Source organism: Ursus americanus, unplaced genomic scaffold, assembly GCF_024610735.1.
Source record: "Ursus americanus isolate L20-20 unplaced genomic scaffold, mUrsAme1.1.p SCAF_65, whole genome shotgun sequence".
Classification (NCBI taxonomy): Eukaryota; Metazoa; Chordata; class Mammalia; order Carnivora; family Ursidae; genus Ursus; species Ursus americanus.
In genome coordinates this window covers 865,345-890,537 of record NW_028273647.1, presented here as the reverse complement: position 1 = coordinate 890,537, position 25,193 = coordinate 865,345, and the positions used below count along the sequence as shown (strand labels likewise).

General features: G+C 41.7%; 1 protein-coding gene across 12 annotated transcripts in view; it reads right to left on the bottom strand.

The window, feature by feature from the left end:
- LOC123791123 (ral guanine nucleotide dissociation stimulator-like) overlaps window positions 1-25,193 on the bottom strand; it is a 63,325-nt gene that overhangs the window by 10,421 nt on the left and 27,711 nt on the right. For 6 of the 12 annotated variants that reach the window (XR_015723530.1, XR_015723534.1, XR_015723532.1 and 3 more), the window contains 6 exons: window positions 24,845-25,043; window positions 22,460-22,903; window positions 18,798-19,024; window positions 7,250-8,815; window positions 4,205-4,353; window positions 2,101-2,338 (listed from right to left, as the gene is read on the bottom strand). The gene's annotated coding sequence lies outside the window, so the exon portion shown is untranslated. The remainder of the gene's footprint in view (window positions 1-2,100; window positions 2,339-4,204; window positions 4,354-7,249; window positions 8,816-18,797; window positions 19,025-22,459; window positions 22,904-24,844; window positions 25,044-25,193) is intronic. The other 6 variants (XR_015723535.1, XR_015723529.1, XR_015723533.1 and 3 more) reach the window with 6 other exon arrangements.

Genomic DNA, 25,193 nt, shown 5'->3' with positions numbered 1-25,193 from the left:
TTTTGTTTCCACAAATCCAGTGCTTAGAGGCAAGTATTTTTATAATGAACATTTGAATTCATTTTTATTTTTAATTTAAAAAAATTTTTTTAAAAATATATTATGTTAGTCACCATACAGCACATCCCTGGTTTTTGATGCAAAGTTCGATGATTCATTAGTTGCGCATAACACCCAGTGCACCATGCAATACGTGCCCTCCTTACTACCCATCACCAGCCCATCCCATTCCCCCATCCCCCTCCCCTCTGTAGCCCTCAGTTTGTTTCTCAGAGTTCATAGTCTCTCATGCTTCATTCCCCCTTCTGATCACCCCCCTTTCTTTATCCCTTTCTTCCCCTACCGATTTTCCTAGTTCTTATGTTCCATAGATGAGAGAAACCATATGATAATTGTCTTTCTCTGCTTGACTTATTTCACTTAGCATTATCTCCTCATAAGCAAGATGATAGATCAATCAGAAATATTTGACAAAGGCATTAATTACATAATTGAATTCATTCTGTATCATTCCATAAACTGTTTTTCAGATTGTTTACCTTCCTATAAATAAATACAGCCACTCACAGACTGCAGCGAAGATATTATAAGAATCAGTCCCATTAATGACATGTTTATATGGTTAAGTAATCACCATAATTGGTTCACACCTCCCCACATCCACATCCTCTGTGGGCCTCTCCCACAATGACCCTGGGCTTCATCACATGACTTGCTTTGCTAGCAAAATGAGCAAGCAGAGATTTGAAATGCGTTGGAAAATCTGGGCTTGCCCTGTTGCTGCTCCTGGAAACCTAAAACCTCACCAAAAAAGCCTGAGCTGACCTGCTGGGCAATAAAAGATATGTGGCCAAGTCCCCCCATCACTGCCCCAGCTGACAGCTGGCCAACCCTAGAGCTGCCTGGCTGATTATTTGACAGCCTAGCTGACCACAAACACAGGAGGGAATCCAGCAGAACTCCCAATTGTGTCCAACCCAAACTGCCAACTCATAAAATCATGATTTAAACAACTGGCTGTTCCTTTAAGTCACTATGTTTTGGGGTGATCTGTCACACAGGAAAAGCTGATACAGTCTATAATAAGGCTATTGTTGAGGCTATAGTCTACCCAAAGCAAGCAATGTATACTTTATGCATCTTGGGAGAAGAAACTCCTCCCAAGTTTTAGGACCAAGAAAAGCTATGTATCACCTAAGCTGTCGATGTTCCCCATTTGTAATCTGTGATCCTCTGCTGTAACCCTGTGAAGATCAGAGTCACATCTAAGCTTGCTCCCCTTCTCCCTCCCTAGCAAGCATACGGGGCTCTCTGGCATGCATTCTGGCATCTTAACCACTCCGGCAACTCCGCTCCCTTTAAATTTGCCCCAGTGTCCTTACCCATTTTATCTATTGTATTATAGGTACTTCTATGAACTGCCTCAAAATCTTTACACAATAAATTGGAGTAGAAGGGAATTAATCTCAAGACTGTGTCACAGCCTTGAAACAGTAATGAAGACAAATTGTTGTCCCCAGTAGAAACCACCACTGATGTTTTCCACCTTGATCTGACTCGAGGTCTCAGAACAACTTTTATCTAGAACAAAAAAAGCCAAAATGACTCCCATCTGAAACACTCAGAATTTTTCTAGCTTGCCTAAGCAGGCACTGGAATACGTCTTTCTAGTGTGGTGCCTGGAGCTGGACTTGCCCAGCTTCGATTTCTGGCTTTCCCACTTCTCAGCTAGGTACCTTGAGTGAGCCCATCACCACGGACTCTCTGTACTTCAGTTTCTGCCTGTGATACCTGGATAGTAACTCAGAAGTTACCAAGAGGGTGAAGAGAGAGAATACATACAAGCACGAGCCATTATTATTATTCCTGTTGCTACTACTGCTACTCCCCTTCATCTTCTTTCTTCCTCCACAGCCCCTTCATAAATTCATCATCCTTACTACGAGGACAGAGTGCTATGAAACACCATCCGACGCCACCATTAAAAAGACACGGCCTGTATGGTTTATTCCAAAATTCCATGCATTAACTGCCTATATGTATAGACACACTCCGCCTCCATCTCAGACATCTGGTATTCCTCTGTAAGAGTAGAAGTACCTTTGTCTCGCTGCTTCTTTTCCTTTTGTTCACTTAGTTTGTCCAGAGGTGGGTTTGTCATCTCAACTCCGTAAGTAGTTCTCGCCAGCACTGCTGTCTAGGAGTCCATGACGTTGGCCCACTCGTTTATGAGTTCTTCCCATTCCGTGAGGGAGGACAGCACACCAAGGAAGTCATCCCAGAGCTCTCGAGAAATGTACACACACAGGTTTGCTCGGATCCACGCCACCATGAGCGTCTAAAACCAACGAGCCAACAAGAGAACTGAATCACCCTCATTTGGAAGAAGAATGAGTTTTAACAAAATATTTTAAATTACTAGGAATAAAATGAACTTTAAAATAAAAAGCACTTGATCTTGATTTTCTTTTAGCGTCTCAAAATTTATTTGATCAACTGTAATCAGGATCTGAGCTACGGAGAAATCAGCTATTATCATGAACAAAGCTACTGGTTCAAAATCCCCTGGTGTCTGCAGCTAGTCCTGGCTGTAACTTGGGAGAAGACAAAACTCTCGGTACAACAACTATTCTACTTCTTTTTTTTTTTTTAAGATTTTATTTATGTATTTGACAGAGAGAGAGACAGCCAGCGAGAGAGGGAACACAAGCAGGGGGAGTGGAAGAGGAAGAAGCAGGCTCCCATCAGAGATGCCTGATGCGGGGCTTGATCCCTGAACACCGGGATCACGCCCTGAGCCGAAGGCAGATGCCCAACGACTGATCCACCCAGGCGCCCCTGGAATTTACATCCTAAAATAATCATTTTGATTCCTGTGGTTTCTGTACCAGTGAACTTGCTACCTGATGGGATTCCTTTGGGCCCACCCTCCCTTCATGGGAGAAAGGAAAAGGCTGGACTCCACAGCCCTAGGGGCCCCTGCCAGGTCAGTCCTGCCTCATTTCTATGCTTTCCACCAGGTGCACACAGAGCTTTCCCTTTAGTGCTGACTCAAGGACATCCAGAAAAAGCATCCAGGGGACACCTGGGTGGCACAGCGGTTAGGCGTCTGCCTTCAGCTCAGGGCGTGATCCCAGCATTATGGGATCGAGCCCCGCATCGGGCTCCTCCATTGTGAGCCTGCTTCTTCCTCTCCCACTCCCCCTGCTTGTGTTCCCTCTCTCGCTGGCTGTCTCTATCTGTGTTAAATAAATATATAAAACTAAAACTAAAAAAAAAAAAAAGAAAAGAAAAAGCATCCAGAACACAGGTGTGGTAACGGGGCCCCACTGAGGACTTCCAGGAGGGAAGCGGCCACCAGAGCTGGTCTGCAGCAGCCCTGAGCACTGAGCACAGAGGCCAAAGCCCACTGACAGCAGGGCTGACCCAGCCAGGCCGCCCCAGGGCAGCAATGGGTGGGAGGAACACGTAAAGGACAGGCTGGAGAGGCATTTTACAACCAGAACTGAGGGGCATGAAGAAAGAGGGTTACAGAGTGGCTCTGAGGTCTCCGTTGCTGAGAATGTCTGAAAGCACCTCCTAAGCTGGAGTGATGCGCTCATCATGGGACGGGGGCATGGGAAAAACCCACAGCACTGTGTACTTTCAGGGGTATTATAAACACAGAGACACCAAACAAAAACAAAGGAGAAAAACGAAAACATTTCGCATAAGCACATTTTCATGACGCCACTATATGTTTGACGGTACTATTATTCAGTCATTCTGACAGTCTGTCATTTCAGATAATTGGTTTTCCAAAGTGAATTTAAAGCTTCAAATTGGAAGCAATAAAAATCAGTTAACAGCATTTCACAGCAATTAACAACCTCTCCTGGGCTTATGAAGAATGATAGAAAACACCAGTTACATTGCTTTTCCACAAAGCAGTCTGATGACAATTTAAAATGGAAAAATCTACTATTAAGTAATATGACTACTTTTCATTCAGTAACATTTTTAAAGCCAATAATAAAAATAAACTATCAAAGTGCTAGATACTTACCTTCTTCATAATTCACAGAAACTGTTACAGAAGATTGATTATCATCTTACTGTTCACTTTGTAAAGCCATCAGTAAGTGGAGGCTTTGATGTTCTAATTATTATGTTGAAAAAGAGAAACATCTGTTTTACAGTATTAATGAATTTGAAATAAACTTACCATGTCTTTTTATTCATTGTAAGCTCCATTATCATGCGCCTACGAATAATCAAAACAGCTTTACAGGCATCAGCTTGTTCTCTTAAGAGCATGGGAACTTCAGGACATGGTTCCAACAAAAAGACGTTTGTTGCATTTGTCAAAAATACCTTGAAATCAACAAATTTTACAGTAAACATATAAATGGAACTAAACACATAAATCTGAACAAATTTTTCTTAAAGATAATGATATTAATTTCCCTCTACTAAACAATCACCTTTGAGTCATTTCAACTAAGGCAAGTGGTACCAACACATACTCAAGATTTTTTAAAATGCTTCTCTTAGAATCACCTGACACACTTGAAAGACCTTTCCTAGAAAAAAAATTATTAATACAAATTAATAGTGCAACTTTAGAAAATTTATGAATCAGAAAAGTTTCTGAAGACTTCTTTTTACATTACCTCAAAAGAAAAGGGGAAAACAGTAAGATAGGATCACTGCTTCTGGGTGAGAAATTTTGGGGTCGGGGACAGGGAGAGGAAGAGGAGCAGTGGTCAGACAGTGGCTGGGAAAAACCATCTGATTGCTGTGGAATCTCCCAGCACATGAACTTTGCAGGTAGGAAGCACGGCCAGCACCACCCAACACGGGCGCAGATCTCTAGTAGCTGTAGGGAGGCAGGAAACCGGCAAGGCCACATGGTCAACAGTACATAGCTTCCAGGTGCATATACCTTGACTAGGAGAACGATATTAGGCAGTAGGATATAAAACCTATGTGAATTCTTGAGATAAAAACAGATTCAAAAAAACTTAGATGACCAGCCAACAGCTCTACACTCTACCTCAGACCTTTGGGGTACAAGTTCACTGTCCGTTCCTGTCAGGGGTGTTTCAGTAGAAAATGGTGAGACGCACAGATGTGGCCTGTTACGTAGTCGTAAGTGACTGCTTAGGGGCACTACAGACGACACCAGTGACCCTTCAGTTTAGGAGACTGAGTTGTCAGTCTGGTGATGAAGGTGGATGGGTACCATCTACCTAGATCCTATGCCTTCTTAAGTCTCCCTTGTGTTCAGCAGTACAAATTCAAAGGATCTGGGAACAAACAGAATTCTCTGGCTCACCTGGGAATGAAATCTATCAACACAACATCTTAAAATAGATGCACAAACGGACTGAAGAAATTAAAATAAACATGCTCAAAAGTCAAGTGGGTGAATTTAAATATTGACAGCCTCTAAGATTATCTTGTGCAAGATTAAAAAGGTGTCAGGGCCTACTTTTCTAGAAAGAATTACTAAATAAGCACTGTAATAATTGGTAACAGATGATAACAGCAATTGTGAAGACTTTCCTAGATTTCAAGTGGGAAAAAGGAAAACAAAGAACTTTTTGACTAACCAACTCTAGCAGTGGTAGTATAATTTTAGTGGCCACTTTATTTTTTTACTACCCTGACTGAGATCAAGACCTGAGCTGAGAGATCAAGAGTCGGAGGCTTAACCGACTGAGCCACCCAGCTGCCCCTCGCGGCCATGTGTTTGGAAGACGTAGGGCATAGACGATCTGCTGCAAGACAGATCTTTCCCTCAAGGTATTTGGTTTCTTGATGTGAATTGGAAACTTTGCATACTCCCAAGTAAAAGTGAGGAGTCTTCATATATTATATTCTCCGCTCATTTTCTTTTTTAAAAAAGATCAAAACGCCAACTCCATGAATCTTTCTTACTACCATGTCAGTACTGGTTAAGGTAAAAATTAAAAAGAAATTAATACGTCCAAATTGTACCTCTCAACAGCAACTGGAGAAGAGTACTAGCTTATTCAACCTGTACTTGGCCACTTTTTCCTAATGAACCAAGGAAAGGACCAAAGATACTGGATACAAAGAGAACAAACACAGCTATTAGAATCCAAACTAAACATTTTTGAACACTGTTGTGCTACAATCAAGTGGAAAGTATTTTTTCTTGGTTTGGCCAAGTTGATGTAACTCATCCTTTCAGAAAACAAATTAACACTCTCCTGAACCTAGGGAGATACTGGCAGTGGGATGGCTGAGGACGGCATATGGCAATCCACTTGGAGGACAAGGAATACCAAGGGACCCAGGCTAGGGACTCCGGCATGCACTTCTCTGGTGAGGGCACAGATTTTCCTAACAACTGGCACCGGAGTTCTTTGAAGCTACTCAAGTAAAATCATCTTCATTTTGTTTCAAGTTGATTTCCAATTATTTGCTGATTTTCACTGAAAAATGAGAAGATTCAATAGTTACGGAGTATTAAACTGCTAATGAACCTGAAAGCAAAAAGGATACCATGACAAGGAATCCTACTGAGAGATGGATGACAAAAGCATGTCATTGAAAATTGGGCAACAGGCAAGCTATGCCTATGCTAGCTCAGGTGGATATGGGGTAGAGGGTGGGCGCCAGGGAGCAGGGGAAAAAGAGGCATTCTGTGTTTTCACTTAGAGTCCTAACAACCTTCCACCTAGATGGGAGCCAAGAGGTAATCAATCTCCCAATCCCCATTTTTGAGGTAAAATCCTGAGGTCTGGGAAGATTAAGTGATCAGCCAAAGTTGTTCTTTCCAATGTTCCCAAATGGCACTGGTTCTATTTAAATACTCATACAGATAAAGATTTAAAAAGTAGAGCATTTATCATCAAACAGGCAATTTTTAAGAAGAATATTCTTTATGGGATTATAGAATCACCATGCTTGTCTTGCAAATTAGAGTCCAGATGACGGACTAACTCCCCATATGTGTTCAGGACATGATTTTTAAGATTTAGATCTCAGTCATTTCACATTCACTGCGTAATAATCCCTCTCAAAAACTGCAACCAGCTCATAGGTCTCCTTCGACTAGAAAAGAATCTTTACAAACTGAAGATGAGCGGTCAGGAAGAAAACTCAGAATGAGAACTTAAGAGCTGTTTACTGACAGGTAGATACAAATATCCCCGTACTTTAATGATGCTATCACAATAAACAAAATGTTCAAATGGACTCAAACCAGAGGTCTTTATGTTTCCGGGCAGCCACGTACCTGCAGCATAGCCTGGGCCCCGGCTTTCCCGTTCTTATTTTCTTCTTGCGTCACACATCCTCTGCTCACTGCACTCGTGAAGGAGTATGTTCGTCCCCAACTGGAAGATCGCTTATGACGAGAACCGTCAGATGAGGTCTTTAGAAAATAAAAACCAGTTAACGGAGGGGGAAGAAGTACATGTTCACATATTTAATTCCTTACACTTACTAAAATTCATGAGAATAGAGGTTTTAGAAGGGCGAGTCTTTTTTCCATTTTGTTCACCACCTCCAGCACCTCAAACAGTGCCTAGTGTTTAGTATGTGCTGAAGAAATAAACGCAGGTCCAGTGACTGAATGAGTCTCTAAAACAGACCTTTAAAATGTGTGATAAATTCCATTTGCTTATCTATTCATTTTGACCTCATGACCAGTTATTAAAATGATTTCACCAATATTAAAAAATCAAAAATTATGGAATAAATACAGATATTTAAAAGTGATATGCCTTTGATTACAAATAGTCTTAAATGTTTGTTGTTAATTGCTGCAACACCCACTTTTAGAAATAATTTCTCAGGGGCGCCTGGGTAGCACAGTGCTTAAGCGTCTGCCTTCGGTTCAGGGCGTGATCCCGGTGTTCCGGGATCGAGTCCCACATCGGGCTCCTCCGCTGGGAGCCTGCTTCTTCTTCTCACACTCCCCTGCTATGTTCCCTCTCTCGCTGGCTGTCTCTCTGTCACATAAATAAATAAAAATCTTAAAAAAAATAATTTCTCAGACTAGTTTCAAAACAGCATGCCAGAAATAGAAATATGACAGATATTTTGTTTCAGGAAGAGATCCCACTGTGTTGTTTTAGGTTTATCCAGCCTCTAGCTTTACCTAACCAGGACGAAAAGTTCCATTCCAGCAGCACTCACTCTGAGGACAGCACCCAGCCCTGAAGTGAGGCTTCTTAAGAGAAGAGATAGCACTCATTATTGGGTTAGTCCTTTCGGCTGCTCTGGGCAGGCCACTGCACAAGACAAGACTGCCAAAACATTCTAAATTTAGTTTCTCAAATGCTATTTGTTTAAACATGTCAATACCAATACGGCAGTGACATTTTTAGTCTCACACGCAGACGTGTGAACATACAATGGTTCATAAAACAAGTCTGCCGCCACAGTGAATGACAAAGCTGCCATGCACAGCCGGACCTAGCCTGAGGGGAAGGAGTGACCAATGATCCTGAAGACAGCCCAGAAGCAGCCTCACTGAAGCAGGTCCTCACGGAACTCAGCAACTGGAGAGAAGCAACTACGATAAAAGAGCCCCGCCGGCCTGTGCCCCACTGACTGGCACCCTCGCCCGATCGGGTAGACTTTGCTAAAATACGTGTACTCCCAGCTGAAACAAGCGACAACGTATTACCTCTTTGCTGTCAGTCTCTGAAAATCCTAATTTTTCAGCATCTTCTAGGGCAGCTTCTTTTTTATCTGGTTCTTCCATGAACACAGGTTTGTCCTGGAGAATCCACTTTCTGTACACTGGAACTACCTTCCTTGTTACAGCGATGTCACAGGAAGGCAACAAAAATGCCTAAAATAAAAAGAGAAGACTCCCTTTAACTCCACACCTGCTCAGATCACTGTAACAGACGCATAACAGACATTTCTAATCACCACCACCAAGTTCAGACTTTCCTCTGAAACATACGGAGCCAGATATTTTTGTGCACACCAAACTTGCTGAAGAGAAAAGGCATTTTCAATTGGGCCAGAAAATGTCATGCAATTTACAAATAACTTCTGTATTCTGAATATTTTTTTCACAAAAATAGCCAACATGCACGCCTACACAGATACTTTAAGTGGCTACATAAACCATAACAGTTATACAGCCCAATGAATTAGAAACTGAGTATAAGACAACAGACAGACTACTGCAGCCAGCTGCAGCCAACTGTCACTCCTCCGCTAACTCCATGTGCAGGGATGTCGTGCTGGTGACGGAAGGATTATTTACACCACAGAAGTTGGCAAATGCTAATAATTGGAGCCTTTCTTTTTTCTTCCCCTTTGTCTTTCTCTTTCTTCCTTCTTTTTCGCCCCTCCCTTCCACCTTACCATCCCTTTCTGGGAGCCCACATTCACCAGCATACCAATGAGTCAAGACTGTACTCAGGTGTTCTGTACTCGCTGGTATGCTAGTGAATGCGGCTCGCAGAAAACACATGAAAGAGAGCCTCTGGCCAGCTGTAGCACTGTGCACATTGATGTGAACTTTCTTTTTTCCGATTTCTCACATTTATTTGAGAGAGAGAGAGCGAGAGAGCATGTGCCCAGCAGGGGAAGGGCAGAGGATGAGGGAGAGAGCAAGCAGACTCCAGCACTGAGCACAGAGCCTGACATGGGGCTCAATACCATGATGCTGAGATCACTGCCTGAGCCAAAACCAAGAGTCAGACTTTAGCTGACTGAGCCACAGAGCACCCCATGAACTTTTGAACATTACAGACTCTCTTTACACATATGCATGTAAGACTTCTGATTTAATGTAAGATTCCAAACATATAAACAAAACGGTAAAGGAGAAATGTATTTGCCTTTTGAGTATTAGCTCTAAGGAATATTTCTGACTGAGGGGTAAACACAAAGAGAGGAACTCAATACTACAGAAGTGTTTTCATTCCATAGATGAAAAATTAAGCTGAGGCTCAGAACACATGAGATATTTTCCCAAGGTTACAAAGTAAGTTAGCGATGATTCTAGGTCTTGAAATCTCAAGATTCAGAGATTTCATACTGTCCTTAATGTTCACGCTACAGGATCCAATGACAGGCAGACTTTAGTGTAACAAGGATTCATGCAATATATATATTTCCATTGATGTCACATCAAATTCCAGAATAGAGGAGTCTGTGTTATAACAAGAAGGTAACATATCAATGTAACAAATATTCTGACTTGTATCTCAAGAACAATCAACAAAGACAAAGAAGAATATGACAAAGTACAATGTTGTCCCAGTCTAATGTTGTTCCAAATTGTATTACAAATATTTTCACACATACAATAAAGTAGAAATACTTTAAAGTGAATACCATGTACTGCCGCCTAGATTCTACCATTAGCATTTGCTAGATTTTCTTACCACATACCTATCAACCCACCCCTATTTATCCTTCTTTCAACCCATTTTATTTTTGATGCATTGCAAAGAAATCTGCAAACATCAGTACATTTCACCCCTAAACATTTCAACATGCATATCACTTCCTTACAGTTCAAAATTTCTTTATGGTACTTTACATAAAATTTATAAATCAGGAAATGCACAAATGTTAAGTGAACCATGTGATGAGTTTGGACAAATGTAGACAATGAGGTAATCCAAATCCAAAATCAAAGGTATATCATGTTATCCTCCTCGTAAGAAGCAAAGAGAAACGTTCTCTGTAGGAAAATAAGGTCACAGTAAAACCCAAATGATTTGTACAAACTGTCTGGTTAATATGATATGTAGCATATTCATTAAAAATCAGAAATATGAGAAAAGAAGTCAACATTAACAACACCACAATAAAAACCAGACAATACTTTAAAGACATAGGAGATCAGGATAAAGAAAGTTTCAAAAAGAAATGGAAATGGAATTGAAAAATAAAATAACCAAAATGAAAAACTCAGTGGGTATGGATTGACAACAGAATGGACATAGCTGAAAACAGGATGAAAAAACCAAAGGAAACACCCAGAGTGAAGCACGGTGAGACGAAAGGACGGCCTACTCAGAAAGGAAGGCAAGAGAAAGAACACAATGAAAAGCTGCTCCTATACTTGGCTGCAGAGGCACAAGGAAAGAAGATTAGCAAAAGAGGGCAGATATGATATTTGAGGAGAGAATGCCCGAGAATTTTGCCAAAATTGGTAAAAGATGTCAATCCACAGACTCAAGAATCACAAACAAGCAGGGTAAATACAGAGTACCTTACAGTAAAAGTGCTGAAAACCAAGAACAATCAGAAAATCTTACAAGCTTCCAGAGGAAAAAAGAGACATTTCCTCCAAAGGAGCTACCACGTGACCTCACATGACTTCTCAAAGACAATGCAACAAATATTCAATGTGCAGAGAGAGAACAGCTGCCCGGGTAGAATTCAATATCCAGAAAAACTGCACTTCAAAACCAAAAGCAAAATAGAGAAATTTTCAGATACAGAAATGAGAAAAACTTTTACCAGGAGATCTGACCTAAGGGAAATACTAAAAGTTATTCTTTAGGCAGAAGGAAAATAATTCTGGATCAGAGATTTAGGAAGAGATGAAAGTGCAATAAACAGGTAATTATTTGGATAACTCTAATTGGATAAAAAATATATATATATGAATATATATATATAAAAGAATAAAACTGGGTAAAATAATAAATATGAAAGAGATAATATATGTGTATACATATAAATAATATATTCATAATATGGAATTCAAATACAGATGGTCCTCAACTTAGGACAGTTCAACTCAGAAGTTTTCAATGTTATGACAGTGCGAAAGTCACGCATATTCAGTAGAAACTGTACTTTGAATTTTGATCTTTTCCTGGGTTAGGGATATGTAGTATGACACTCTCTTGTGGCGCTGGGCGGTGGCAGTGGCTACAGCTCTCAGTCAGCCCTGGGATCGCAAGGATAAACACCTGATACACTTACTACCATTTTGTACCCATATAACCATTCTCTTTTTCACTTCTAGTATGGTATCCAATAAATTCCATGAGATATTTAACACTTTATTATAAGCTAGGCTTTGTGTTAGATGAGATCGCCCAACTTGTAGGCTAAAGTAAATGTTCTGAGCATGCTCAGGGTCGGTGAGGCTTAGCTATGATGTTCGGTAGGGTAGGTGTATTAAATGCATTTCTGACTTACTCTATTTTCAACTTCTGATGGCTTTATCGGGACAGAACTGCATTGTGAGTTGAGGCAAATCTGTACATAGCAGGGGCATATGAACTGAGAAGGAATAAATGGAACTGGAGTGCATACTTACAGGGTAAAAGTTGAAATTAATGCTAGATTTTAAGTTAGGGATGCAAACAATAAAATATTACAAATGAGTGTAAAAACACTAAGCTTGAAGAGAAAAACGGGATGCTAAAAACAACCAGCCTGAGAGAATTCAATACAATCAGCAATACAATTAGAGAGCAGAAAGTAAGATAGTGAACTTATACACCATTACAGTAGTTGTTATGTCAACTGTAAAGGGAACAATGCTCCAATCAAAAGATAGAAATTATAAGGTTCAATTTTAATAAGTATTAAAAGACCATTTGCCATTTATAAGGGGACGCCAAAAACATCCGGATGTAGAGAGGTTGAAAGTAAAAAGAGAGAGATACACCATGCAAACACTAACCAAAGAAAACTGGTAGAGCTATATTAAGAATAGGCAAGACTGACTTTGAGGCCAAAAAGGAAAAAAAAAGTATTAATAAAGAGAAAAAATTCTTCCTGATGAAAGAATCAGTTCAAAGGAACATATGACATTTGTGAATCCATACTGAAACTAATAATTTTGCCTCAAATATATATATGTGTGTGTGTGTGTGTGTGTATAGCAAATACTGATAGACTTTGAAAAAAAATAGACCAATCCACAGTTATAGTAGGATGTTCTCAGTAACTTGCAGAACAGCAGATCAAAAAAATAAGGATAGAGAAGAATGGAACACACGCTTCCTACCTTCTCACCGTATTCTCCATGTCTCGACCTCTCGTATTTTTCATCTTTGTCTCTCTGGGGGACAGTTGGGATAATTTCTTCAGGTCTGTCATTCTGTTTATTCAGTCCTCAGCTGTACCTAACCTGCTATTAAACTCACCCACTAAGGTTTTCCTTTACTATTTCAATTATTACTTTTTTTTTTCATCTCTAGGAGTTCTGTTTCCTTATTATTCAAATCTGCTTAGTCGTTTGTTATAATTTCTTGTTTCCTGGAAACATTTCCAAGTTGTCTTTTATTACTTTAAACATGTTGAAGGTATTCATACTGAAAATTCTAGAAAAGTTTTGACTTGAAAATTCCTAATTGGAAGAAAGGGTGATCTGAAATTATTATACCCAGTTAAACTGTTTTTCATGTGGAAAAGCAAAAGGTAAACATTCGTCATCACAAACGAACTCAGGGACTAGAGCCTCAAGACACCTTCTTGAAAACACCCACTCAATGACAAAAAAGGCCATCCAAGAAGTGCATCAAAGCAAGCATGTTAGGACTCAGGACACCAGGAGGAGAGTGTAGCTAAATTCAGAACCAAGACTGAACAACTCTGCACATCAGGATTCCAAAACTGACTGCAAATAATAGTAAATTCAGGCTCACAATTGATAATATAATGAAATAAGTGGATGGGAACAGGAGGCTGAAGAAAATACCAGGCTGATAATTTCTTCAGATTTCTTAAGAAATCAATAAGTGCTATCTAAAATTACACCACGGGGATAAAAACTGATGCCACCACCTTAATGTGATTTTAATCTTCTCATTATAGATAAATATTTTGGTAATTAATATTTCTTGTGTTAAAGGAAATGTTTATTTGAATTTCTACAATTCTGTTTCTCTTTATTTTTTCTGCTGTCAAATTCAAATAAAATAAAATTCAGAGCTCTTCATTAAAAACGCACAAAAGCATCATTAAGAATTAAGATTCCATTGTCATAAAGTTACCTGTCAATCCTTCACCCCCACCCCGGTGCCTCCACATACCCTCCCATTGTCTCTGCCTTTACCTCAGTCAACCTCTGTCTGGTTTTACCTTCACCCATCCATGGCTGGCTGCCTGCGTGTCCATCTTTTTTTTTTTTTTAAAGATTTTATTTATTTATTTGACAGAGAGAGACAGCCAGTGAGAGAGGGAACACAAGCAGGGGGAGTGGGAGAGGAAGAAGCAGGCTCATAGCAGAGGAGCCTGATGTGGGGCTCGATCCCATAACACCGGGATCACGCCCTGAGCTGAAGGCAGACGCTTAACCGCTGTGCCACCCAGGCGCCCCTGTCCATCTTTAACTGCCTGCCAAATTCTCTGTCTGCCTGTCTGTCTGCACCTACGCACCTGTCCATCTACACCTCCCTGCTCACTTCCACCTCTGCCAGCTGGCCTGTCTACACCTACCTGTCTCATCTTCTATGCCTGCCTGCCAGTTTGTTTATGTCCATCAGCTTCTCTGTAAGCCTTCCTGTCTGTCTGCCAGGCTGCTCTCTGTTTATATCCTGCCTTACCCATCTCCGCTCTGCCAGGCTCTTATTTGCTTCTCTAGCTAGCCAGGCCAGCAGTCAAATAGACACACGTAGGAATACCTGGAATGATACTCTACAAACATCAACAGGGGTTGCTTAATGGCAGTATTTTGAGTGATTGGCTTGGGACTCTATTTGTCTAATGAATATTCACTTTTTTAAAAATAAAGTTATTTTTTAAAACAAAACCAACACCAACAAAACAACATAATCGACAAATAACCTTTAGAGCAGTGCTTTGAACTTTTCAGACCCATAACCTAAGTAAGACATTTTACAGAAGCATATATGCATTTGGATAATAAATGTTGTTTTAGAAGGTTTACAAAGAAATACTAATCCTTAGAATATGCAGGGTACTCTGAAATGTTTCAGTCCATCCTATTCTCTTCTATTCCATTATTTTAAAACAATACTGGCCTTTTTTTTAAAGATTGTATTTATTCATCTGGGAGAGAGAGACAGAGCACAAGCAGGGGGAGAGAGAGAGGGAGAAGCAGACTCCTCGCTGAGCTGGGAGCCCAGTGTGGGGCTTGATCCCAGGACCTGGAGATCATGACCTGAGCCAAAGGCAGACGCTTACCCATCTGAGCCACCCAAGCGCCCCAAAATACTGGCTTTTGATAAGTTGATTTCATGACCTACAAATGGTCACAACAGGTAAGAAAAACACTGGTAAGAAGACAAGTTTCCAGCGGAGTGACCCCGAGACCAGAACTGCCCCACCTGAAGCTTCTACCACTCACTGCTAGCCTGCCTGCTGGGGGCAGCAGTAAACTGAGGCTGCCCTGAGCACCACTGAACCTCATCTCCCCTCATTTACCATCTATTTCCACTGCCTGCAACCTACCGAACCATCCAGGCCAAGGACACTTGCACAGTTAGCCCCTGTCACGAGCCTCTCTGCGCTCGGGGCCCCTTGTCAGCATTTATTTCGACACCACACCCATGGACATCTGACCTTCTTCCATCATGCACTGTTCCCTGGTGCATACACACACATCTTACCTCCTTCACTGAGAACACGAGCTTCCTGAATGTACATTTTAAACTTTAATGGCCTTTAGGCCTAAATATTAAATAGTCAATGAACACTTTAAAATTGAAAATGAAATCACTAGGAAACAAGTCACATTTTGCCATCCTGAAAAGAACAATACAGAGAAAGACAATTATCATATGGTTTCACTCATTTATGGAACATAAGAAGCAGGAAGATCCATAGGAGAAGAAAGGGAAGGTAAACAGAAGAGGGAATGAAACATGAGAGACTATGGACTCTGGGAAACAAACTGAGGACTTCAAAGGGGAGGGGGATGGGGGAATGGGATAGGTTGGTAATGGGTATTAAGGAGGGCACGTATTGCATGGTGCACTGGGTGTTATACGCAAGTAATGAATCATGGAACTTTACATCAAAAACTAGGGATGTACTGTATGGTGACTAACATAATAGAATAAAAAAATATTATTAATTAAAAAAAAAAAGAACAGACAAAAAAATCCTGCCCCCCCAAAAAAGAATAATACATCATTGACCTCAAGAAGGCAATAGAATGCAATGTTAAAACCCACGCCCCTTCAAGAATCTCTACTTAGTATTTTCACATGCACAACCCTTACATTTTAAATTTCACATACATGCTTTCAAATTAGATTTGATGAAGAATAATGAGAAGGTGTAAATAAAATGTTTTTTGGCTTCACGGCACAAAGATGTCTCAGAAGTTCGGTCATAAGTAGTCTGCAGTTACCTACTTGGCCCAAGCTACTTCAGAACTGAATTTAGATGGGAGTGAGGACTAAATGGAATGCAGAATTTAGAGCACCCTCTGCCAGCGGTGCAATGTCAATAATGGATGCAGACAAAACTTTCCATATAGTAAATTAACAGTTTACACAATAAAGGTAAAACCACATCAGTTTAGCATTATCTCGTGTGCAAAATTTACAAGCTTTGTCAATCATATCTAGTCTTATAGTAAGCACTGGCGTCCAAGAGCTTAAAACATTGCTACAGTTCAGGGCCTGCAAAGTATGGCCTGTCATCCAAATCCAGCCTGCCAAGTGACTTTCCTAAATAAAGTTCCCCGGGAACGCAGCCACGCTTCTTCGTTATGTGTTGTCCATGTCTCCTTTCTCACTACAAAGACAGAGCTAAATAGCTGTAACAGAGTCTGTGTGATCAACAAAGCCTGAAATACTATGATCTAGTCCTTTACTCTATAAAGAATATGACCTCTATCCTAAATTATATGACCTTGCTGACTTCAACTCAAATTAAATGGTTACCAAGTACCTTCCGTGGGTACAACAGGAACGCAACAGGGCAACGTTAATGGACAGACTCGGGTAGATTTTTAAGTCCTGGACTATTATGATAAAACAATGTTTTGGCAGCATGACATATACAGTATAGGCTAGAAAGGGATGACACAGCAGGTGTGGGGCTCCAGGGAGCATGCTGCTAACCACGGCCAAAGGAAAAGGAGGGAGCAGGAGTGAGAAAGCCCCCTGCATGGCTTGTCCAGGGATGGCTCACTGGAGGAGCTGGAGACGAGAAGCACGGGAGGGCTGAAATTAATACGCACACAAGGACACGAGCCCCGTTAAACAAGTGGTCAAGTCATGAGGAGAAGCTGATGTTAGGGAAGAAAATAAGCTCAGCTCTGGCCTCATCATCATTAAGACACCACTAGAATGTCAGTCAACGTCACCAGGGGGCATTTTAAAAGGCAAGTGTGCAAACAAGAAGCAAGGTCCAGACAAAAAGCTTGAGTGAGAGTCTCACGCCACATGGCTGCTGGCTCCGGGCCTGAAGGAGGCAAGTGTGGACTTACAGCAGAAGAGGCTCAAGCCCAGAACTTGGTCAATTCTTGGAATCTGGGGTCAAAGAAAACAGGGGCCAAGAAATGAGACACAGTCAGGGAGTGAGAATATTACATTAATATTTTCTTAAGTCTAACCTTTTTATTCACTAAAATACAAAATACGTGAACACCTCCAGATTGCTGTGGATTACACTGGGACTTTCATTGTTGGTTGATTTTTCCTTAATGACAGTCTCAGAAGTGAAAGGGTTCATCGCTATCTAGAAGTCTCGCCCCTCCTCGGAAAGCTCTTCATACTGCGCATGCACCGGTCACGTGTGTGCACAGGGCTCCTCCCCTTCTCCCCACGGATCACAGGTCTCTGCCGTTCAGGGGCCTCACCTTCTGTGCGTGTGCCCAGACTCAACAGCTAGTCCCCATCACATGCACACACCCACAAAAGAGCCAGGCTCTGTCTCCCAGGGCACCGGTACCAAGATGCAGGTGGCCAGTGGCTCCAGCCCACACCACAGGTCTGCTGTTTTCTCCGCTGCACCACGGGTTCTGTTTCCTCTGTCAGAGCTTCTCCACAGCAGCACGACTAACATTTGAGGCCTGATGTTCCCTGTCGTGGGCTAGTGCAGGCCCTGTCCTATGCCTGTAGGATAATCACTGGCTACTACCCACTAGAGGCCAGCAGCATTGCCCTCTCTCCAGTTGTGATGACCAAAAATGTCTCTGGACAATGCCCCTGGGGGGGCAGAGCCAGCCCCGGTTGTAGCTCAGGGCTGCTAATCGTTGCCCGGCCTCTGGTCTCTCTCTGCCGTCTTCTTCCGCACTTGCACCTGCTTTCTTGTTTGTACTTCCCCTCCCTTTTCACTCACCACAGTGGCCACCACCAGGGTGCTGTACCAGCGTCATCCCTTGCTTTCCCCTTATTCCCCTCCCCAGCCAACTTTTCCTCTTACGTCATAAAAACCTCAATCACACGTTCATGCCATGCGTGTTTGCAGGGAAAGTACAACCATCTGCAGAGCCTCCACAGAGCTCCCTCTGGCCCTTGGGACAACACCGGCCTGGGGCTCCTCTTTGCCATGTTCATTGGTTGATGAGTATTCAGCAAGAGCTTTCTTCCCACCTACCTCTGGGTTTCAAGTTTCTTACCGACACGTGAGGGTATTTTTGGAATGATTTGCTCAGATATAGAATTTCCCCTCCACATGTAGGAATTTTACAAAAACAAAATCTTAAAGAATCATACACAAAATCACAACACTCCACATGAGAAATTAAAAGCAGGATTAGAGGGATCATTATTCAGTCCAGTAATGTAGCCCAACTCATCAGTAGTATTTCTTGCAGGACTATGAGCAAAAGACCAAGAACAAGTCTCTTCAATTTCATGAACTTATCACACACACACACACACACACACACACACACACACACACACACACACACTAACCTGATGAAAGACTTCGTTCACAAAGGTGACATAACCTCGCGTTGACAAGAGAACCCGCTGCACCATTTCATACATGGGGCGGTGCTCTTCTTCAATGCTACAATGGCTGGAGTTGCTGAGTCTTCGGTCAGACAAGGTGCTGCTGTTGGAATGGTTTTTCTCCGGCTCTGCAGGCCGCCGCCATCCAGCTCTGCCACCATCTCTTGCCGCACACCACCACCAACGGTCTGGAAGAAAGCCATTACCACTTCTTTGTCTTTTTTTTAATAATAATATTTTTTATTATATTATGTTAGTCACCATACAGTACATCCCTAGTTTTTGATGCAAAGTTCCATGACACATTACTTGCGTAAAACACCCAGTGTACCATGCAATACGTGCCTCCTTAATACCCATCACCAGCCTATCCCATCCCCTCCTCCCCAAGCCCTCGGTTTGTTTCCCAGAGTCCATAGTCTCTCATGGTTCATTCCTTTTGTTTATCCCCCTTTCTTTTTCCCTTTCTTCTCCTACCAATCTTCCTACTTCTTATGTTCCACAAATGAGTGAAACTATATGACAATTACCTCTCTCTGCTTGACTTATTTCACTTAGCATTATCTCTTTCAGTCCCGTCCATGTTGCTGCAAAATTTGTGTAATCATTCTTTTTGATGGCTGAGTAATATTCCATTGTATATATGGACCACATCTTCTTAATCTGTTGAAGGGCATTCGGCTCCTTCTATGATTTAGCTATTGTGGACAATGCTGCTATGAACATTGGGATGCATATGGCCCTTCTCTTCACTATGTCTGTATCTTTGGGGTAAATACCCAGTAGTGAAATGGCTGGATCAAAGGGTAGCTCAATTTTTAACTTTTTATGGGACCTCCACACTGTTTTCCAAAGTGCCTGTACCAACTTGCATTTGCACCAACAATGTAGGAGGGATCCTCTTTCTCCACATCCTCTCCAACATTTGTGGTTTCCTCCCTTGTCAATTTTTGCCATTCTAACTGGCATAAGGTGGTATCCCAGTGTGGTTTTGATTTAAATTTCCCTGATGGCTAATGATGTTGAACCTTTTTTCATGTGTCTGTTAGCCATTTGTATGTCCTCATTGGAAAAGTGTCTCTTCATATCTTCTGCCCATTTTTTGATTTGTTTGTTTCTTGCATATTGAGTTTGAGAAGTTCTTTGTAGATCTTGGATACCAGTCTTTGATCTGTAGTGTCATTTGCAAATATCTTCTCCCATTCCGTGGGCTGCCTCTTAGTTTGTTTTTTTTTTTAAGATTTTATTTATTTATTCGACAGAGATAGAGACAGCCAGTGAGAGAGGTAATACAAGCAGGGGGAGTGGGAGAGGAAGAAGCAGGCTCACAGCAGAAGAGCCTGATGTGGGGATCGATCCCATAATGCCGGGATCACGCCCTGAGCCGAAGGCAGACGCTTAACCGCTGTGCCACCCAGGCGCCCCTGCCTCTTAGTTTTTTTGACTGTTTCCTTGGCTGTGCAGATTCACTTTTTCTAACTGCTCATTCCATGAAATACAATTTCAGGAAACCCACAGCCCACGAATCATTATTGAATGGTGCACTGAGACTTAATAAAAGTATAACTAAGTGTTATCATACAAATAAATACAAATATCATACACAAAACTGAACCATCTCAAACTTTCTTTTTCATTCCCAAATGGGCTTTGATGGGTTTTAACGTCAATTAATATGCTGATAGAACTGCTAAAAAATGGTCACTGCTGAAATTTTAAAATCACCACTCTGCTTTCTCTAATGTATGTTGAAGTACTTTTATCTCATACAAAAATGAATTACTAAGGACTAAAGAATACTTCACAGAACACATTTTCAGCTGAAGTGATGCACCAAGAATGTACAGTTTGTTCAGGTTTATGCTGTTGCTGTCAAAAGTATATGGGATGTAAGAGCCACTGTCCTTCCGTTCTCCCATGAATATTTGTTATACCAGATTCTCCAAGTGCTAAGAAAACTTAGTCTAGAAGATGCACTAATTCATCTCCTCCCTGGTGAAAAATTAAAGGTATTAGTAGATCCCGAAGCAAATTCACTTTGGGAAAACACACACACACACACACACACACACACACACACACACACACACACCCTCAAACAGACCTTCAATACAATAATAAGGGCAAAAGTATAAACTCCATTTGGAAACAGCACTTAAAATATTGTTTTGAAGGGCTTTTACAAGAACAGTATATTCTTTGAAAAGAGATTTCGGATCAACTGTTTCACTAATATTCACTTTACATAGGCAAAATTATATTAAATTTCAAATTCCAAACAAAAACTTTCAGGAGACAAATGAAATTATATGTGCTTTTATTCCTGCAACTCTGTCTCCAGAATCTTATTCAATTGTTTAAATTGCTGCTTTTTCTCATGTACAATGCAAATGAAGAGAGAAACACAGGAGACACATGTGAGATGAGGCGGGAAACACAGCTGCGAGGCACAAACAGGAGTACAGGAGGCAGCTGATTAGCTGAATAATGACCCCCCCCCCCAAAGATGTCCATGCCCTAATCCCCAGAACCTTTGAGTATCTCACCTTACCCGGCAAATGGGATTTAGAAGGTGTGATTAAATTCTAAATTTAATTGAGCGATTATCCTGGATCATCTGGGTGGCCCCAATGTAATCATGAGTATCCATAAGGAGACAGGAGGATCAGACACAAGGCCATGGGAAGATGGAAACAGAGGGAGAAAAGGTGATATGATGAAGGGCCACAAGCCAGGGAATGCAGGAAGCCTCTAGAAGCTGGACAAGGCAAGAAAATGGATTCTCCTCGAGAGCCTCCAGAAGGCAGAGCTGCACACCTGCCAACACCTTGATTTTACCACACCGAGACTGATTTTGAACTTCTGACTTCCAGAGCTGCAAGGTCATAAAATGTATTGTTTCAAGCCACTGAAAGTTTGTCATTTGCTGCAATGGCACTAGAAGACTACTATAACAACTCACTGTGAGGCCTACTGAGAGTCTATACGATGGCGGTGACCATTTCTAGGTACGGCCATCTGCAGCATGTGGCAGTGCTGGGCTGGACAGTTGTCTGCCAGAATCCACTCCCCCTCCTTAATGGAACCCCAGGGCTCTGTGTGCTTCCTCCCCTGCAGCCCAGGTGACTCACAGGAAGCTGGCCCCATCCACAGGACCAGGGAACGGTTCTGTTTCGTGGGCCATTCACATAGCCAGCTTCGAATCAGTCAGCGCCTTGTTACTGTTCCAGGAGAGACAAGTAAACTAGGTTGTCCCATCAGACAAAAGGTAAGAGCTTTACAGAAATATCTGGGTTGTCTCTGAACACGAACAAGGAAGGCAGTGCCCCTGATGCTGGCCGCCGTCTTACAATCAGCAGGGAGTGGAAGCCAACCCTGCCAGAGGGAAAGGGCAGAGTAGGGAAAACTGTACAGAATCATGGAGAGAGTGTGAATAACCCACATTCTCTGCCAGCCCTGCCATGAGCTGCTTCTATAGGAGATTAAAATACTTCTTTTTTACCTTTAAGACACTTTGAGTTATGGAGTCTTCTTCTGTTAGGATGATACAACCATCCAAACTCATTCGGGGGTCAGACCTTTAGGACACTAAGAAAGCCAGATAATAAAAGTAGATGACTCACAAGTGTGAATGACCAACGAAGGAAAAAAACTGGAACCTTGAATCCGTGGTTAATCTGCTATTCTTGCTACTTTTCATCATCCAAATGTATTCTTCAAGAACGAGAAACTTATTTTCAGTGATGGTTTTCTGAAATTTTGAAACCAGGTAGGAAAAAGTCACAGCCTTTAAACAGACTACTTTGAATTGACTTAACAATCACACAAGATATAATGTAAAATTTATCAAAGAATGGGACTGTGTTTCTTATCTATGATTTCATACAAATTTTTGCCTACCTGATGGGTGAATAAAGGTCTCTCAGCATGGTCCAGAACTAATGGTGTTCCCTGGCTCAGTGAAATTCAGGGTCGTTTCTATTTTCTCTTCCGTGAACTTCTCTTTCATCTCCTTTTGTCTGTTTTTCAATCGGCTGTTTGTCTTCTCATCGGTTTGTAGGCACTCTCTATATATCAGAGGCATGAACTCTTTTAACAGCTCTGATGTTACAGATGCTTTTCACCGTCTGTTGACCGAGTGTGGCTTTACTGTACCTTTTGACATGCAAACTTTTTCAAGTTTGTAAAGTAAAGTGGGACCTCATTTTTTCTGTGGCTTGCGGGTCTTATCTCTACCTAAGGTGGTCTACCACTTCCCAAATGTATATATTCCCCTAGATTGTCTACTAAATTCTTTATTATTTTTTTAATACTTAGACCTTAAATCAATTTAGGACTTAAATCAATCTGACATCTGCTTATGTATGTGATATGAAGCAAGGTTCTGAGAGAGAGAGAGAAAGACAGACAGACTGACAGTTCTTTCAGCTCTGAGGGTTATAGATTAGATTCAAAATTCAATGCTACTCTGTCTCATTTTCTAGAAGGAACTTGTGGTTTCTGTCTGGAACTCTGATAATTTTTCTCTTAATTCCTTAAAGTCAAATAGGTTTATGTCTGTTTAGGTTTGTGTCTGTTTAGCTAATTCTCCCTGGGACTCGAAGGCCTTGTTAGTCTAAGGCATGACTTTTTTTCAGCTCAAGTAAATTTTGCATTAGTTCAATGATCACTTCTGATTTTTTCTCCTTTTGTCCTCCTGATACTTGTAAGGTAGGTCTGGACCTCTCCTCAGATCTTATTTATTCATTTCTGATTTCCATTTCTTTGAATTTTTCCTCAGTGTTGTCAGATATTCCTTTGGAAAATCAATTTTGTTCTCAGCAGTGATCATTACTGTTTACAGTTTACCTATTAAAAGTTTAAACTAATGAATTTAAAGTTTTTAATTTTATTTTAAAGATTTTATTGATTTGAGAGAGGGAGAGAGAGAGAGAGAGAGAAAGCACCAGCAGGGGGAGAGGCAGAGGGAGAAACAGACTCCCCGCTGAGCAGAGTGCCCTATGCGGGGCTTGACTCCAGGACCCCGGGATCATGACCTGAGCCGAAGGCAGACGCTTAACCGATTGAGCCACCCCGGCGCCCCAAATCTTTCTCTTAAAATCTTCAGTAAGTCTTTTGTTGCTCTTACTGCAATTATATCCCCCTCAGACTTCTTTGAAACGAAGTTTCTCCAGTTCTTCAGTCAGTTCTTATCAAAGCGGTGCTTCTCTGTGAAGATGCTCATTGTCACTCGGGTGTGTGTCACTCTTCCGGCTCAGGCCTAGTCACGCTTCTGGGAACTCCAGGGCATCAGCAAACTTGCTCTAAGTGGACCACACTTTGTGCATAAAACCGTGTCCCTGCCATGAAGCAGCTGCTCTCGAACCTCCTCAAGTGGTTCTGCTCTACCCAGTGCAAAGTCCCTAAGCAACTCAGTCTGCTGGGAAAGCCCCATTTGTCTGTGACCAAGGACCGCAAGAGAGGGAAGATATACCACGGGCCCCACACAGAAAGAGGTCTTCACTGAAGGCCTTGGAGGGAGACAGCCTTTTCTTGCAGGGATTCCATCATGGCATCCTGAAATCCTGAGATGCTTTTCCACTCCTTCCCCTGAGATCCCAAGAGGGCACTTGGCAGTCTCGCGGTCCTTCCCATGGCCCACCTCCATGATTCCCGAGGGCCTTCCTGGTGCTGGGGATTGGTGAAGGCAACCTGATCTTATGCTCTGAGGTCACCGGTACTTGATCAAAGGAGGGAAAATAAGAGGGGGCCAGGAGGCTGCACACCACAGCCACCTCCTCAAAATGTCTCCCTGGCCCCCAAGATCGCCTTGTCATGGCAATGTCAACAGAGCACTGCAAGTGCTACCTCAGAGCTCCCTCTGACACCTCAGCAATACAGAGAGAGCCCACCAATAAAACCAATCCCCATAACCAACATTCTTTAAGAACCAAAAACCCTAATAATCAATTACTTTGGTACGTGTTAGCATATTTTTACCTACATAAAAGATAAGATGAATGGCATACCTGCATGATTTTGGGCAGTACATCAACTCCATTTTTAGTGTTTTGTGTTGTAGTTAGATACTTTTTTTGAAAAAGAAAGTTACAATCTATTTAATAAAAACAACGCGAGCTGCCATGTATGGAATTTTTGTACTGTAAATGTTTTCATCGTCTCGTGTTGTAGTAATGTACACTGGCTTTGGTCTCAAATGGGGGATGTCTGGAAGAAAAAAGAACACATGACTAGGTTCGTGAGTGTAACCCCCACGAATGGTTCAGTTTCTTACTGAGCACATATGTATTTGGTTGTATGAATAGCAACTAAAATAAAAGAACCAGAAATTATAAAAGATGACATCTTTTGGTAGAC